Source organism: Gymnogyps californianus, chromosome 8 (genome assembly GCF_018139145.2).
Source record: "Gymnogyps californianus isolate 813 chromosome 8, ASM1813914v2, whole genome shotgun sequence".
NCBI classification, from domain to species: Eukaryota; Metazoa; Chordata; class Aves; order Accipitriformes; family Cathartidae; genus Gymnogyps; species Gymnogyps californianus.
The window spans coordinates 26,208,770-26,226,795 of NC_059478.1; positions in this window are offsets into that span (position 1 = coordinate 26,208,770).

Consider the following 18,026-nt stretch of genomic DNA (forward strand, 5'->3'; position numbering starts at 1 on the left):
TGGGAGATGGTGTCTGCTCCCCGAGTCTGCAGCCAGAGTGTTTCAGGCAATGGAGGCCAATTACCTTACATGTCGAGCAATTTGGGAGTGATTTCACGCTTCCTGGGCGTACCAAAGCCATGCCCGGAGAACCCGTCCTTTTGGAGCACGGATGCTAAACATCAAACAGGACTTGAAGTTTCCAGCGTTTAATTTCCCATTTAGCCAAGGCAATTAAAAGCCTCACCATGTAACGCGGCTGATTTTCTCCTGCATTTTTATTTGCCTGTGTCCTTAAAGAGAGTGGCTCAGAAGCAATCACATCCATCCCGCAGCAGTGTCCTACTGCAGCGTGAACAAGCCCGGCTGCTTCCCCTGTCAAGGGCATCTGAATGTCTCCTCCATAATTACACAGCCCTGAAAGCTGGGGCTCTAAGAGGATGCCCTAACCCACCCGGAGAACTACTGTGCAGGCATGTCTCCATACAAGATGGCTATTTTGATGTTGGCATAGGCAGCAAGGGAAGGAGGATGAAAATGAATTCTGAGGACAGGGCCACTGACTGGCGTGGGAGGGTCCTGAGAAGATGGAGTCAGACTCTTCTTGGAGATGCCAAGTGAAAGGAAGAGAGCAATGGATGCAAGTTGTGACCAGTGAAATTCCAATTAGATGTTAGGAAAGAAATTCACCCTCAGGATGGTCAGACATTGGCACAGGGGCCCAGAGAGGTGGGGAATCTCAGTCCTTGGAGATATTCAAGACTGGGCTGGACGAAGCCCTAGGCAACCTGATCTAAGTTTGCTCTGCTTTAAGGGGTGTTGGATCAGAGACTTCCAGAGAGGTTCCTTCCAACCTAAATTATTCTGTGACCCAATGAACAAGTCATGTCTGGGCATGACACCAGCAAGACTGAGGGATACAGTCCTGGCCTTAATGGTCAAGGCTGTCCACAGCTGGAGGACATTTGGGAATATTTGCTCCAGCATCTTGCTGGTGGATACATCCCGCTGGAGAGAGGGTCAGAGTTTTCCCGTGCCTCCCTGGAGCTCCCGTGTAGTACCAAACTTCAGAGGATGGAGCTGTCACTGCATCTGCTTGGCTGAGGCCATGGGATGCTTGTAGCCTCCCTAGCCAGTACCAGAGATGTGATGAGTGCTGGCTGGCCTTCTTTGAGCTTTGCTGCCTGGGATGTAGGCAACACTGCCTGCTCTCGTGTCTGGAGGGGGAGCGGGTTGCGCAGCAGCACCAGGCAGGGTTACAGGGACAAACGCCTGAAAACGGTGGTACTCCTGCTTCAGGCCAGACACGGCAGGAGTGTCTCAAGGCATCAGCTCCTCTCTAAAAAATGGAGAACAGCACAGATGACTGTAAAACAGGTGAAAGGTGTCTGAATGGGGTGGTAAAGGTCCTCCTGAAAACAGGATAGAAATAACCTAGCTCTACACCAGTGCGTGAAGTTTGCTCCTGGTGCAGATCGTCCCTCCGGCTGGCCATTCCCTGGTCCCTGACCATTCCTCAGGGCACATCCAGGTATTTACTGTCAGTGCTGGCTGTTGGTGGACTTTGAAGTGTGTTTCCTTCCATTCAATTATCTCTGGGAGCTATAAGTGCGGTGGCAGAGGTGGCTGTATCATTCCATTTGTTCCGCGGCAGCCAACAGATTTTTAACCAAGTAATTAAGGGTTGGTTTCACTTGTACCTCAGAATCAACCAGTGAGGCAGAGATAAGGTAATAGCAACGCAGCAGGTACTCCGCTATTATTTCTGGCTATGAATTAATCACAGACACTATGGCTCTGCAAAGAAGTGCATTGATCATATGCTACAACAATAAGAATTTCAACCAGTTATGCTCTTTTCCTCTCTATAAATACTTTGGAGACTGCAGACTTAATGAGTAAGAGTTCAGGCTCTTCCCAGAACACTAATAGCATCCATTTAAAAAAAAATCCAGCCCTTTATTTCGTGCCTGCTGAAAAGCCTGTCGCTGTTAACTGCCCACGTCTGGGGTCTGCTGAGGGAGACTGAACTCTCCAATTCACAGGAGGATCCAAGCTGTTCCCTCAGAGAGCCTGGGAAAGATTAAAAGCAGCTGAAAGCAAATCACGCTGGCTTGATGAATGGTGTTTGGATGCTGTCATGTCGTGGCTGCTGGCACTGTCTTCCTCGAGAGCTGTAGCATGAGTCTCATGAAAACCAGTGCTTCGGGTAAAGCCTCGGGGAGTCGTGGGGTGAGCTGAGAATCCCACTTTGCTTTTCTACGTTGGTTTTTACAGCCCCACAGTGATGGGGGATGAAGCCCCAAACTGGGAAATGAGGTCAGATGGCCCTGAAAGGCTTGGAGGAAAAAAAACATTGACGCAAAGTGTATTACTACCTTTTGAAGCCAGGCACGTGTTTTTTGAACCCTTGAAATTCACTCTCTGGATGAGGAAAGGGAGGAAACTCAAGATTGGTCATGCCTTTACCCAGAGCAGGACAAGCCTGTATCTTGGGGGCTTTAACACCATATATCGTTTATTTAATCATCCTGTCGCTGCCCACAGGGATGGTCACCATGGCATGAGCGCTGTGGGGACAGGATGACATGAATGCATGTGAAGCCAGGCTTTGTCACTCCTGCTTTCCAGACAAGCAGTGGTGATGGTGTGCTGAGCAAACAGCCCAATGTGCACCCCAACAGGCACGACTCCGACCTGCGCTCAGGACGCTGTGCCGTCCCCACCGCATACTTGAGATGGGTGGCACGGCTGTGAGCGTGAGGGGGAACGGGGACAGTCCAGCTGGACCAGGATCGTCTCCAGATGGCTGCTGTCGCGTGCTTACATTCCCACGTGGCTTCCAAGGAATAAGAGTGATTAAACACAACCGTGGCGGAGCCACATTTAACAGTGTGTTTCCCTCACCCCTAAGTAGGTACTTGAGGAAAAAGTCCGTGATGTCAAGTGATGTTTTGGGCAAGTTTTTTCCCTCTTGGTGGAAGGATGATCTACTCAAAGGTAGAAACAGATTCAGAAAATCAAAGCTAAGTTCTGTGTAGACTCTCTAGCCCTTACTGAAATAATTAAGTTCCAGTTTTTAAGGCTCTGGGATTTATTATGCACTCGGTAAAACAGTACTAACAATCTTTGGTCTGTGTATTTACACCGCAAACTCTTCCACGTCAAAACTATCTCCTAGTTTGTCTGGGAATTGGTGGTCTAATTTTCAGATGGAAACTCAGCACATGCTGTTTTGTAACAAACAGTAAAGAAAGTTCCCATACGTCCCTAATGACTCGAATAGGCAGGATTATTCACTCCCGTTTCCCACCCAAAGAAATACGGGAAACAGCTGCCACAACTGACATACCTTTCAAGAGCTGAAAAATCTTTCCGAGCATGGGCTGGATTGGAAAGCTCAACGTTGACTTTCATTGTACTCCCAAACTACTTAACTCTCAGCATGGGTCAAGTAGTGTGTTTCCTTTAGATACTCTGATATGTTTTATTTTCTTTTTAGCTAGTTAACCTTTATTTGAACTTATATTTTATAAATTAAATTAATTAAATAAAAAAGATTAATCATTAAAAAAAAGCTGAGGTATGAAACTGGATTTTTTTATTTTTAGAGCCATATAAAAAAAAAAGAGAATGTGGACTGAATCAAAGTGCTTTTTCATGTTTTTTGTGTGTTTGTTTCAGACAAAATAGCTGCCTTCAGCAGGCTTTGGCAAACGTTTGGCAGGGTGACCTACTTTTGGCCCACTTTTCCCACCTGTGGACAGACCCTTATTATGACAGACCGTGGAGTTGAGGAGAATGAAGATGGGTTCAGTCATGGCAGAATTTACCTACTCGCTAGTAAACACCCATTGCTGATATGAAATTATTTCCAAGACTTAACCAGGACTTTAACTCAATGCTGAATAAGCTGCCTTATTTGCCAGACAGCACAACCCAGGAAATTCCTTCACATTCAAGTGGTAAATTTTAAATACTGGTTTCACCAGCAAATAGCCCCTGGGCCAAAAAGGGCTTGCTTGGTTTATTTGTTAAAAGTTTTCCTTTATTGAACACAGCTGTACAGAGAAAAAGGGGAAAACACGGCAATAACAAAGAGGTACCTGCCCAGACATCCCTGGAGGATCCAGGCTTAGAAACCCTCTCTTATCATCAAACAGGAGGGATTCAGATGAGAAACATAGAAATTAGTGCTGGGAAGTTCTTCTGCTTGAGCTTAGTGTCCATTCTCCCAGAGATGCCCAGAGATGCTGGGGTTAGAAACAGGGCAAATTAAAAATAAAAAATAAGAATTTTCCTGGCCAACCCAAGATAAGCCATATTTTCTGGCATACTGTTTATATATACTCTCCTCAGCCTTTGTAATCCGACTCTGGAGGATGGCTCTAGCATGTGTCTCTTTTGGGCCTCTGGTGCTGAACAACACACTGGTGGGCTGGCTGTGACACATCTACCGATGGAGTGAATATGCCACTTTGACCACAGGAGGGGACTGACTCCATCAGGATACTCTGCTCTAAATATCCAGGAGGGTGGGACAGAAGCCTGAACAATCTTGAAGAGTACAAAGAAATAGCAATTAGTAAGTATATTGTGCTCCTCCCACCAAAAAAAAAAAAAAAAGGGTACCAGTGAGAGGATCAGAGGATTTGAAACAAGCAAAAGGATGTACTTTTTCACACATTGTGTTATTGCATTATGAATGTTATTGCTCCAAGCAAAAGTGTAACAGATCCAAAAGCAGCCTGAGAATTTAATGGGAGAAGCATCCTTCAGGGTCTGTTAGTAGCTGTGTGTCAACCTCCACTTCAGGAGTCCACCAGCCACAAATTGCTGGAAATCAGGAAGAAATTCCAGGGAAGGACCACTCCAGACCTGTTTTTCCCCCCCCTAAACCCCTGCTAGAGTCCCCTACCAGTGCCAGACACAGGTGCATAATGAGATGGACTTCTGGCATATCAGTTTTTATATTTTATGCTCTTAACTGGCAATGCCTTAATTTCTACGTGTGGCAGAGCTTTTCCTTCCACTAGGCTGGAATTCCTCACCAGGATGTGGCCGGTCCGTTGCCAGGAGGAACACCAAACAGGCTCAGACCACCAAGCCTTTGGAAGCCCAGGCCCCCAAGATACGGTTTTGACTTAGAAACCATGAACATTGAGCTGAGCTCTTCCTGGTGACTGAACCAGGTTTTGCCCAAAGCCTGTGCTCAAACGTTTTTCTGCCCCCACAAGAGCAAGGAACTTGGATTTTCTTCCTATTAAGAGACAAAGAAGCACCAGACCACTTTATACATATACCCATGTACCAGAGGCTCCTAAACGCCACCTTGGAATGAACCCAGCTCCTCTCTGGCTTAAGTCTGTTATCCAGCTCCCAGTTGAAGGCACCCAGAGATACCGAGTGCCGTTCTCCTTGAGTTTGCTCTTCCCATTTATCTTCCTCTTTGCTAAAGATATGCTCCGTATGTCTTATTTGCATTTGTCTGGCTTCATCTCTCAGCCATTGGCTCTTGTTCCGGCTTTCTCTGATAGATTAAAAAGCTCTTTAGAAACTGGTGTTTTCTTCCGCTGACGGCACTTATGCACTGTAATCAAATCACCTCTTGACCTCCTTTCTGATAAACTAAATAGACTCTTTCAAAGTCTCATTGAAATTTTTTCTCTTGCTCTCAGATTATTTGCAAGCTTTCTCCTGCAGCACTCAGCCTGTACACAGCACTCCTGGCCTCCTCCTGGGACAGGGAGGGGGGAAAATGGGTGTTTTAAAGAAACAGGAAAAGTTGTGTCATAGCTGAGGCTTTGGCTTAGGGTCTGGCTTCGCTGCAAGGGCATCTACCTGGTCCACAGTCTACCTGGTACCCATGGTGTGCTCCCCCTTCATCTCCACACGCCAAAGCTCACCCTTCATAAAATCAACCACGCTTTGCCCTCCTATTTAGGGCACAAATGGCCTCAGCACACGGCAGCCCCGATTCTCAGGCAGGAATGCTTCTCTTCAGACAATGCACCAAGACCAGTGTACACCCACCAAACAGAAGTGACCTGCTGAAGTGTTTCCTGTCGACTTGGGACACAGCTGTGCTCCAAGCCATCTGCTGCTTGCTGCTCCTCTCTTTGGCTGTCCCCTTCAAGAGCACATCTTCCTCCTCTCTTCTTCGCCACCCTTCACTGCTCCCCTCCCTTTATGGACCTGCAGCACTTCTTCTTGGGACACAACAGCAGCATCCTCACCTTGCATACATCCCTTGCAGAGGTGTCTTCCCTCCCTCAGAGCCCTTCCTTTGCTGTCGGATGACTAAGCATCTTCTCTGCAGTATTGTAAGAACTGCCAGGATGTGGAGGATCCTCCTTCCCACAGCCAGATGTTGTCAGCCTTTAGTTTCTAGCTCCGTCATTATTAGAAATCCTCCACTGCTCCCACAGCATCTGTATTTTTTCGGCGATGAAGCAAGGAGCCCCAGATTTGAAGCCGTCCCTCAGTGTGTCAGACTTGGAATGACTCCACCGTCTTTTTCCCACTGCTCAGAGGCATTCAAAAGGTATTTAATTAAACCCACATCAGAGAGCTGTTAGCAAGCTTTCTCCAATTAGCAAGGTGGAGAGGACTACATGTCATGGGGGGAAATGAGCGGACATGAAATTGTTTTTTTGCCTATGCCCTCCTCAGTGTCAGATTAATTGGCACTTTTCTTCCAATTGAAGGCAGAGCTCTGGGCACAGACAGGTCACAGCATTGCAGTGCAGTCCCATCCCATTTTCTAGTTTTCTCTCTCTCTCTCTTTAAATATGATTGAAAATTTCCTTAGACACCTGAATCACGTTGGGCTCTGTCTGCCAGGGCAAACAAAGAAGGAAAATTAGTGGCACTCAGATTGGCCCTAGATGTAGGGTTCTTTTAGGATCTCCACTCTCCTCTTCCTTACCCATTCTGTGCGTGTGCTTGTGTGTCAGCTTTTTCTGTTGTTTTAACACACGCCCCAAACCACGACTGGCTCTTATCAGCCTCAAATGGACTTGCAGCTGCTCAGGCCCTCTCTGTATGGAGCAAGTTGCATTAGTCAGATGGTGATCCACCCCGACTGAGGATCTGCCTCCCTGGATGTCAATTTGAACTTGTAGGAAGCCACAGGGATCAGATGCAAGGAGAGATGCCTCTTCGAAAGCGTTAACAGGAGACTTGCCTAGCAGAGGCGCTCTCCCTGCCTCCGCCAAGGACCTGCTGGCTCTCAGGACGTGCGTGCGATACTCGAGTCCTTCACATGCACTGTCAGAGCCCAGTGCTGTGTCCCAGCTGGGGCTGGCACAACCCTTCTGTCACTGTGGGACCTTCCTACTGGTTACAGTTGGTCAGTTCTGCAAGGGTCGCAGCTGTGGCACTGGACGTAGGCTTCTTTCATGTCTAAACATCTCCAGATACTTAATGCCACACTCATTATTCACCTATATGTACTTGGGAAACAATGCCTTGGAAGAGTTGCAGGTTTAAGACTGCGTTACTTCTACAGCTAAGGCTAGAAATGTTGTGTGTTTTCAGTAGGCTCAGTTCTTGCAGCATGTTTTGTCATGGATCATTGGCACCCTGCTGTTTTAAATCTCCTCTAGAAACCCATGCTACCTTTGAACTTCGGTGACACACGAAGACAGGCTTGAAAGGTGTGAGAGCCCTTCCAGACCTATGTGGCTCCCTATGCGGCCAGCATGGCAAAGAGCAAATTTAAGTAGCCAACAAGCTGGAGTGTGATCAGGGCAGCATTATGTGACATTGCATGACATGACATCACATCCCACAGCCTTGCATCCCACGTAGGATCCAGCTAGTGATCCCAGTGCACAGTGCCAGGATGACTGGTGGTCAGCACAGACTCAGAGCAAGGTGCAGACCTGTGGCTCAGGGGCTGGAGAGAACCATGTGCCAAGACTGGTTAAATAACCAAAGTCCTGCTCCTTGGGTCACACTACATGAGTAATGACACAGCACTGCCAAAGAGTACGCTTCCTTTGGAAGGAGAGGGAACCCGACTCTCACTCCAGAGGATATAGAAACAAATTTAACAGCTCTTTTCTTTGACTCCCAAAATCAAAGTCAAATCTAGGCTGCATTTTCATCCTTGGAAATCCTTACGGGGCATCCTAAGGGTGCTGACAATCAATATCAGCTCCATTTTTCCTCCCACATTTAAATGCAGTTACAATTCCAACAACACAGCAAATCCTCTTCTATCAAAGCAGGACACCGGGTTTTGTTTATTATTTGCAAATCACAAACCAGCACATACAAAAGAGCCCTACCTCAACGTGTGAGCCCGCGATGGGGAAATGCTGCTATGACAACAACATGAGGCTGAATCATCCAGACAGACAAGACACACATAATTGTGTGATCACCTGTTCCCGCTTGTTCAAAGGAAATTTTATTAGCGCTGCTGAAAGTACATTAGAGAACAAAGCATAAAGCATCCACACATCAATCAGGGCTTAGCTAATCAATGCAAGCACTGCCTGAGCCCGGTGCCTCACTGTTCGGCCATTGAGCATTTCACAGGCTTCAGGATAGCATTTACAGAAACTTGTGCTTGCATGTGAAAGATCAAGAAAAACTCAATTTCTACTAAGCCGAAATATTTACGGCTTTTGGATTTTACTGAGAACACCAGACTTTTGACTGTAGGATGTTTGTGGTCAGTGGCGGGACAGTCTGGATCCAGGATGACGGTTAGAGAATGAGCATGACTGATGGCAAACATGCCTTTTTTAATATTAAAAAAAACCCCAACAATAATTAAGAATGGCAGGTGGGAGAGGAGAGCTGGTCTATTGTGTCACAGACAAACAGGAATATGCAGGATCATAATTCACTCAGCCATACCTATCAATCCATATGTGTTTATGCTGGGCAAGTACATTAGCCACGGCATCCATTTCCAGCTGGTGAGAGAGCAGTTCTACTTGGTTTCCCCGCTCCCTTGTTTCTCCTAACATGAGGGCACCAAAATCATGGCTCTCTAATCATAAGACTGCTTCATATGTCCTTTTTTAGCCATATAACCCCTGGGCAGCACAAAAATGGCTTAACGTCAATTCCAGAATATCCCTAAAAGTGAGTGTCTGGCACTCTTTTTTATGCTCTGTCCTTTCCGAATCTATTGGTGGTTTTGCTTCCTGAAGTCTTTCATACCTTAATCTCATTCACCCAGAAGACTCCAGCAGGTATAAAGGGCTACTCAAGTGGAAAGCAGCCCATTGTGTTTATTAATCGCACTCTTTTTGGAAAGGTGGTCAAAACATTCCAAAGAATTTTTTTTCAAGCATTTTGTCAAGATTTCAACACTCAGTGACAAAAAAACCAGTTTCAATAAGGTATTTACAGCATTTGAAGATTTTCTACCAGAAGCGTCAATGGCATTTTTACACGACTTGGGGAGTTTTCCACCAATGCTCCTTTCTGATACTGCCCAAATAAATATCAGTTGAGTTCACCCAGAAGCTGACAGGCAGCATTGTTGGCAGCAGCAATAAGAGCTGAGACATTTTCCTCCGTAGATATTGCATATGCATGAGTGTCTCCCTGAGAACATCTCCATCTGCTCCGTGGTGAAGAGAAGATGTGGGTATTCCACAAGAGCCATGCTGAGACCACTCAATCAACCACTAATGAAACCACCCCCAGAGTAATCTGAAAACAAGAGGTTCAGATGCATAGACATGAAACACTGCTGAATGAGCCTGTGCTACAAGCCAGGGCTATTCCCTTCAGTGACAGAGCAAATCATGAAAGGCAACATCTCTCCCCACTTTCCTCTGTACGTGGCACCAAGGTTTAGCCAGGTGCAAGGAGGGACTGTTTGAAAGTCAGCTTCAAAAGGCAATGAGGAAGGAAAAAAAATCCCAAGAGGGAGGACAGTGAAGCATGACAACAGATTTGCAGACAAAAGCAAGACCTCTCCATTGCCAGAGATGAGCAGACAGTGAGGTGCATTGAAAACTGCCTGAATGGCCATGCCCAGAGGGTGGTGATCAGCAGCACGAAGTCTAGTTGGAGGCCAGTAGCTAGCAGTGTATCCCAGGGGTCAATATTGCGCCCAATCTTGTTCAACATCTTTATTAATGATCCGGATGATGGGGCAGAGGGTACCCTCAGGAAGTTCACTGATGATACAAAACTGGGAGGAGTGGCTGAAACACCAGAGGGTCATGCTGCCATCCAGAGGGACCTTGACATGCTGGAGAAATGGGCCGACGGGAACCTTGTGAAGTTCAACAAGAAGTGCAAAGTCCTGCACCTGAGAAAGAACTACCCCAGGCACCACCAGTACATTGTGGTGACGGAGCACTGGAACAGGTTGCCCAGAGAGGTTGTAAAGTCTCTGTCCTTGGAGATATTCAAAAGCTGACTGGACATGGTCCTAGGCAACCAGCTCTAGGTGGCCCTGCTTGAGCCACCTAGACAAGATGACCTCCAGAGGTCCCTGCCAACCTCAACCATTCTGTGACTCTGTGATTCTGTGGAGGTTTTAAAGGGCAGGTTGAACAAATATATTTTCAGACTCTTTTAGAAGGATGGACTAACCTTGTGAAGGCTCCTCCAGCCCTGCCTGGATCCCGGCTGGGGCTGAGAGGACTACCTTCACACCAGGTCTACACTAGCTGGCAGTGTCTCAAACTGCCACTGGACCAGATCTGGCAGCTGTGTTTGCTGAATGACACTGTGACGTTAACAAGAATCTTCAAGATCAGATGGTGCTATAAGACTTCTACTTAAGAATGGGGGAAATCCTGATTGCTCTGTTAATATTTAAACCGACAGTGATCTGGGGGGAAAAAAAAATCCACCCTCTTTCTGATTTTGGATCCCTTCCGCAACTCCATCTCCAGTCAGAAGATCATAATCTTGCTGCAAGGCTGCAGAAGAGCAGGGAGACCTGTGGGCATGGCTGTCATCTCTTTGCATGTTCTTAGCACTACAGGTTCTAGTTAGACAAATTCTAAAGCAGGAATCTCAAAAAAGACATCAAAAAGCAATCCTATGACCTTGCACTGCTTAGAAATCTGGGGATGCCTTTTGATGGGGTCCCCTTGTCACAGGTGAGGAAACCTTGTGCATTAGCCTTTAAATTCAGTTTCCTTCCATGGCTTGGCAGATGGATTTCATGATTTGGAAAGGGCTGACTGAGCTGTAGAGAATGGATCTGCCTCAGATCTCTTCCTTGAACCCTTCCCCTGACAAACAAAGCCGGTGAGGGTACAGGTGATGGACACAGCATGAAGTGTGGGGGTGGCTGTCATTCTGCTACGTCATGTTATCAGTCATCTCCTCTTCCCCACCAGGCTGACTTCGGGAAGATGGGATCCTTTCTACCTGTCTCAGCGAACAGAGCCAGGGGAACACACACACATACAGCAGAGAAAAAAATTAACCTAACCTGGCAGAAAGCAGACACGTTGTCACACCTCCACGGGGAAAACTGATACAGCCTCTTGCTTCTGTTTCAAAATCAATTTCAAGCCAGTTCCATGAAAGAAACGGCATAAAGGGCATTAGGTCTGGCAACAGAGGCTGCCGTTCCTGGGATGATGGATGGGAGGTGAGTACAATTACCTGGACGCCTAGAGCTGGTACACAGCCTTTTCTGTTCAGCAGGCTCTGGTTGTCCTTCCCCATCAGCAGGAAGATCAAAACAAACTCTGCAGAGCCTCTTATGAGGCTGGGCTCATCTCTGCTCCAGCTATCTTGAAGAACAGAACAAGGAGCAGCAGTGGCAGCTGCTCAGAAAGGACTGTCTGTAATGTTGTATCAAAGATGATCTGCTGCACAGCGATGCAGGGGAACCTCTCATGCATCGGCAACACAGTGCCATGGCTGGTCTTCTGCCCCCTGGTCCCCCTGTCCCATGAGCTGCTGGTGTGCAGTCCCATACAGGGTCCTGCGGAGGGACCCTGCTGGCAGCATTCTCTGCAGCAGCAGCCTGACCCCCCTAGATGAGAGCTGACACCACCCAAATGGTGTACCCCACGTCAGACTTCACCTTGATGGTCTGATGTCAATAGCATCAGCCACAACCTCTTCACCGAGTTATCTACCAAAAGGTCCTTCTGAATAAAAACACAGGGCAGTATTTACACTAGTTGTAAGAGGTGATGTCAAAGTCGTGCCCACATCAGTCAAGCATTGAATCTGATTCCTTCTTCCTGATGTCCTGGAGCTGTCCTGCTGCTCATCCCCAAGGCTCGGTTACATCAGCAGTCCAAAGGGATTTCCAGCGTGGGCAGTCTGTTGGCAGCAATCCCACGGCTCCCTGCCATCCCATCTCTCCCAAACTCACCATCCCCTTCCCTTCTGCACCTGATGAGAGGAGCAAAGCAGAAAACACAAGACCAATGCCTACACGCAACCTCTTGCGGGTGCCACCTTCTTTCCTTTGCAGGCTCACCTGGAGTTGGCATGGACAGTGGGGCCATCACGAGCTTGTGGGGAAAGAGATGCTGAGGTCCTGGCACCATCCACACACCCAGTGCTCAGTGGGCCACCCATGGGACCACAGAATGGGGACACCTGCTCAGGAGTCGTGTGATGCTTACAGAGCTGGCCATCCAGCAAGGAGAACCAGGTGGCCTGGAAGAGGCCAACATGATAAAACAGCTGTACACTTTGAGCCCCTGGATTTCACTTCTGTGGAAGAAGGAGACATGAAGGGGAGGGCAGGCAAGGGGTGATGGTTGCTGCATTCCCCCCCGATTGGCACAGGCCTTCCACTGGCTACTTAGCTCTGTTTTTGTTTGGAGGTCAAACGCAATAAGAAATGCCAGAAAGTGGCGATTCAGAAGTTGTCACCAACTGCTGGCTGTGGCTTTTCTCAGGCTGACAAAAGCATAGGGATCTATAGCCAGCTTTAAGAGAGATGGGGACCATGGCATCTCATGTTATTTGGTGAAACTAATGAAGTGTAGTCTTTTTTTTTTTTTCTCTTGAAAATTGAAATGCTTTGGGAAAACTGTATCCTCTGTCTTGTGGCTGCAGGCAGCTCTCCTGAATAAGCTATTGTCAGGCCTCAGAGATGTGAGTCAGAGCATCTTTAATCTCTGGGCAGGAGCGTTCTCCATGGCTTTCATGCTTTGGAATAAATCTTCAGAGACGTTCCCAAATTAAGCACGATTCCTTTCTAATCTCCTTGCACTTCTTCCTCTCCCCATTTTATCAGCCAGGCTCAAACACATTCAGCATGGCCTACTTCGAAGCAAACTGATTAATGCAATCGCTTCAGGTTTTAGGAGGGATCAGTGCTTACAGCACGGGAAAGGGCTCCTACTGTTGCCGGCAGCCCCAGCTCCACAGCGGCTTGGGAGGCTTACAGAGATCTGCCTGTGAGCAGAGCTGACAGCAGAGGGTGGCAGCAGGGATCACACACTCACACAGGCATCTTCCGAACTCCAGCGGGAGTCTGCTCAGTGTCCAGGAGATTCTCTGAGCCCTCGAGGATGAGAAGCTGTATCACGCTGCATAATGTGGCTGGTGTCTCCTGGGCTTGGGGGAGAAGGAGAGAGAGGAGCTGTTGGTCTGCAGAAGGGACGTGCTGTGCTGCTCAGCGGCATCCCTTCCCTTCCCGCCCCACGGCAGCAGCCGGGTACCACAACCTCGGCCTACTCCTTCAGCCAGAGGCAGCTGAGGGGAGGATCGCAGCTTGTGCTGCTCAGCTTGCAGCTGGCACACATCTGGCGTAGGAGAGAGGTTTGGGGTTTGCACCACCGCCATGTGGGATTCAGGCCTGGCTGTAGGATGTGAAAAGCCTGAGTCGGGGAGCAGTTGTCTGAATGTCACGCTGCTACAGGACAAGGGTAGAGAGGGATGTTGAAAGGGGAGTGGTGAAATGCTGTGGGAGAAACACTAGCTCTGGATCCATATGTGTGTATTGATGTTGCTCGCTGGAGAGAAAACTGCTCCTCTTGGCTTTTGTGAATCAATTTTTCTGATAAAAGATGCCATCTCTCATTGCCAACTTTGCATTCAGCTCATGCAAGTCATCTTCTGTTTGTCTGATGGAGGGGCTCCTCACATGCGGTGTCCTTGGCTAGCCCCAAAGAGCTTACAGCCTAAATAGACAAAAGCTGTGCAATGATTAGCTGCGTTTTACAGACAAGAAGCTAGAGAAGGAAGAATTATGCAGAAGGGAATCTCCTTCTGCATCTGCAGTTTTGAAGTGACAGGATCCTGAATCCAGCTCTGGCGTTACATTTGCCTGGGGCTGGGATATACAAAAGCATAAGTGCCCTTTGATTTGTCACCAGGCTTCCCAGGACCAGAGTGGGCCAGGCTATAGTTTTTGAAGGTGAAATTAAATAATAATTAAAATGCTGAACTAAAAAGTCAGTGCATTTTGGATGGATAACACCAAAATGGGATATCGCCTACAGAAAGCTGAAGCTCATGGAGCTCCATCGAGCTCATGGAGCACAGTGGATGTTGATGTAGTTGCCTTTGCCTGCTCAAGTAGGGTGGCAAGGAGCCCTGCCAGCTCCTGCCCTTGCAGTCTGGCCCATGTGTCTACAGTCTTGGTTTTTTTCTTGATTGACAAGAGTGGAGGACCCTTGTGCTTTAGTGAGTGTATAATGGCTGCCTTGATGTCATTTATTGAAGCTTTGGAATAGCTGTGCTTTCTAATTACTTCTTCCCACCTGCCTGAACAGCACCTTTTGCTTTCAGATTAACTTCTTGCTGTCTCTTTGAACTTGTGCCTCTGTACTCCAAGCACCCTGGGTTTCATGACATCAAGGCAGGCTTGGTTAAGGTAAAAGGCAAGTAGTGATCAAGGGGTTTTTTTCCCTCTTCTGCACACGAACGTGCCAGGTTTGCTGATTAGACTGTGTGTGGCACAATCAGCTGACTTAGGGTCCTTGTGCCTTCAAAAGAGGCTCTCCAAGAATGACAAGTTACGAGGCTGCCTTTGAAGGGGAAAAGCCTTCTTCCCAATGTTCAGACAGGCATTGGTAGTGTCCAGCATGTGCATCCATATGCACTGCACATATATTTTGGACATGTGCAGTGGCCTCTCTGCTCTGGCAAGCAGGGAGATTTTCAGTCTGTGTGATAGGTGCTTCCTATGTGAGTGCAGTTTTACAATTCAAGCTGAAAGTGCTGATTTACTCCAGACAGTCAAACGTCCTGGACAGAAATGGCAAAATCCAGATACAGACTGAAATTCTCCACTATATAGTGGGATAGTGGTTTGGCCAAGTTTAAATTAGTAACAGTTGCATTGTTCTTGCCAAATATAGATTCAGCAGAGCTTTTAAAATGCTAATTCACTGTAGTTTAGTTGTGGCATGGAAGAAAGCCCCAAGGTTTTCCTGAATACAAATAGGAAATTTAGGCATGAATGATAATCTGGAATTCGCAGCATCCTTATTGTCCAGAGCAATGGGGCAGGAGTTGTCCTTGGGCTTTGTGCAGCACCGAGCACACCAGGCAAGCTGACAAACCGGCATCCTCTCTTCTAAGGTTTGTATCCTGCCCATCTGTTTCAGGCAGCACGTTAAGCTGCTGGTGGTCTCCTCAGTGATGGTGGCTTCCTTATGGAAAACTAGAAATTAGGTCAGGAGGGAGGTCTAGGGGTCACCTCCACCCAAAGCATAAACCCAGCTGGAGGGTGTATTGCTTGCTCTTAAAAACTGCAAAGGTGGAACACCATCCTTGTCCAGACAGGATTGTTTTTCCTCTTGGCAAGGTTTTCCTTAATTTCTAACCCATATCCTCTTGGGCTGCAACTGAAGCCTACCACTTTCTTTCCTACCTGTTGTGATCACAGAGAAGACTCCCTTCTTCACAAGAATTTTGCTAATTTGCAGATTGCTCTCGTATTTCCCTTTTCTGAGACTAAAACAATCGCAGCCTTTTCAGTCTCCTTCTGCGCTTCCTACTTTCGAGGGCTCTGATAATGCTGGTCACTCTTCTCACCTCCTGACACATTGAGACTGGGTACCCAAAACTGAGCACGGTATTGCAGCTGTGTAGAGAGGAAGGATGCCTTGATGCATCTGATGGCTTATGCCTGACGGTACACCCACCCCAGGATGCAGCAGAGCTCTTCAGCAGCTGCACATGGGGTGGCTCCAGCAGCTCAGGACTAAACAAGCCCTGAGCACAACCTCCTTCCATGCTAGAAATCAACTCTTTATTGCTACTTGCACACAAGCATTGCTCAGAGCAAACTGCAAAACCCTGCCGTAAAGCAGGACAACTTGGGAGACAGATGGGCTGAACCGGCGCAGCCCATCTCCCACGGAGTTATTCCTGGAGGCTGAGCTCTGCTTGGACTCCATGGTGCCCAGTAAATGAGATGTTTCATGCTCCGGTGTGACTGTCGACGAGAGGCATTTTGCGCTAGCAGAGTTTCTCTCTCCTCTCCCCAGCTGCCTGTTTACTCCAGACTTGTCAGAACTGCACGTCTGGTCCCCCTGTGAAAAATTTTGTGCAAGCAGCCAAAGGATTTAAAAGTTATTAGGGGAAAAAAAAAAAAAAGAACAGCAGCATAATTCTGCTTCCTTTGGAAATAAAGCTTAAAAAAGATGAAAGGTATTTGCCTCAACTCTCTGCAGGCTCTACGTCGGCAGCCAGCTGGAGAGACTTTGGGAAAGCAATTCCAGGAGCCCAGAGCTCTTAGCGTCAGTAAAACCTGCCGCTGAGATAGCCGAGCCGTCTCACTGCAATCCGCTCTCCTCTGCTTCCTGGCAGTTTCCGTTTTTTTCTAGTGATTTTTGGAGCTCAAAGTCCCCCAGTAGCTTGATCCACTTCCCGTGCAAGATGGCAAATGGTTGCCCATAAATGGCAAGCAAATTCCTTGCCTGGCAGTCCAGGTTGTGGCGTTGAGGTTCTTCCTTTTTGTTTTATTGCTGCAGAGACTCAGAAATGAGCCCCATGCCCCCAGAAATGCAACTGCTAGCAGAGTGAAAGGGGGGAAAAACAAGCAAGGATGACAAACCAGGTATCACAGCTTTGGAGTACAGCTTAGAGGCTGGCTTGTGGTGGGGCTGAGCGTCCACAGCATGGCTGGTTTGGATGAGGTGGTTTGGAGAGCACCCACACTCGATTACTCATGTCCCTACTGAAGGCTGTGGACAGAGCCTGAAGGTTTCAAAAAGCTCTGGCCCACACCTCTTTCTTTTTGAGGCTCTTTCTCCTGTGACTGTAGATGCCACTGCGTATGCCAACCCTCCTGGATTTCTCCCATGACAATCCCAGGGCAGTGAGGGGCATTAGGACATTTTTTCATCAGGGCACTGAACCTGGAGGCTGAATTGGGTGCAATTTCTCTGTGACTGGGATGAAGGTGCTGGAGTGTCCATCCTCAGAGATCTTCAAAGCTCAACCAGACAAAGCCCAAAGCAAACGGATTTAATCTTTGAAGTTGGCCCTGCTTGGAGCACGGGGTTGGACCAGAGACCTCCAGAGGTCCCTCCTCACCTAAATGAGTCTGTGACTGCAGGCATGGTTTGGGGTAAGACCCATCTTTCTGGTCATCAGGTCTCCATCTCTGGAAGAAGGAAAAGTCACCTTTCTAATTCTGCATTATCCATCCATCCAAAATCATAAAGCAGAAAGTAAAAAATAAAATACCCAATCCCTTTTTTCAAGGCTGGGAAGATTGTTGTGCTTGTCAGACATTTCATTTTTTATGACATTTTCACTGAATTTTTTTCTTGAAAATGTTATTGCTTTTTAGCTTGACTGAAAAGCCTGCTTTCAGAGAGGAGAAATTCTCAATAGCCATCTTGATAACGCTTTCTGTTTTGTTTTTTTTTTTTTTAAGAAACCCCAAACGATTAAAAGCAGTCATTACAAATGCTGAAAATCCCTCATGGTCTGCCTGTTTTGAACCCTGCAAAATGAGAACAACAGATATTTCTGTATTTTTCACAAAATAGTTTTTCCCCTTTATTTTTTAAGTCCTTCCATTCAGGCTGTAAGCTTTTCAGGGCAAAAATTGCCTCTTTAACAATGTCATTTTCCAGCTCCCACTTCGCCAAGATTTTCAATTTGGATGGGAGCTCTAA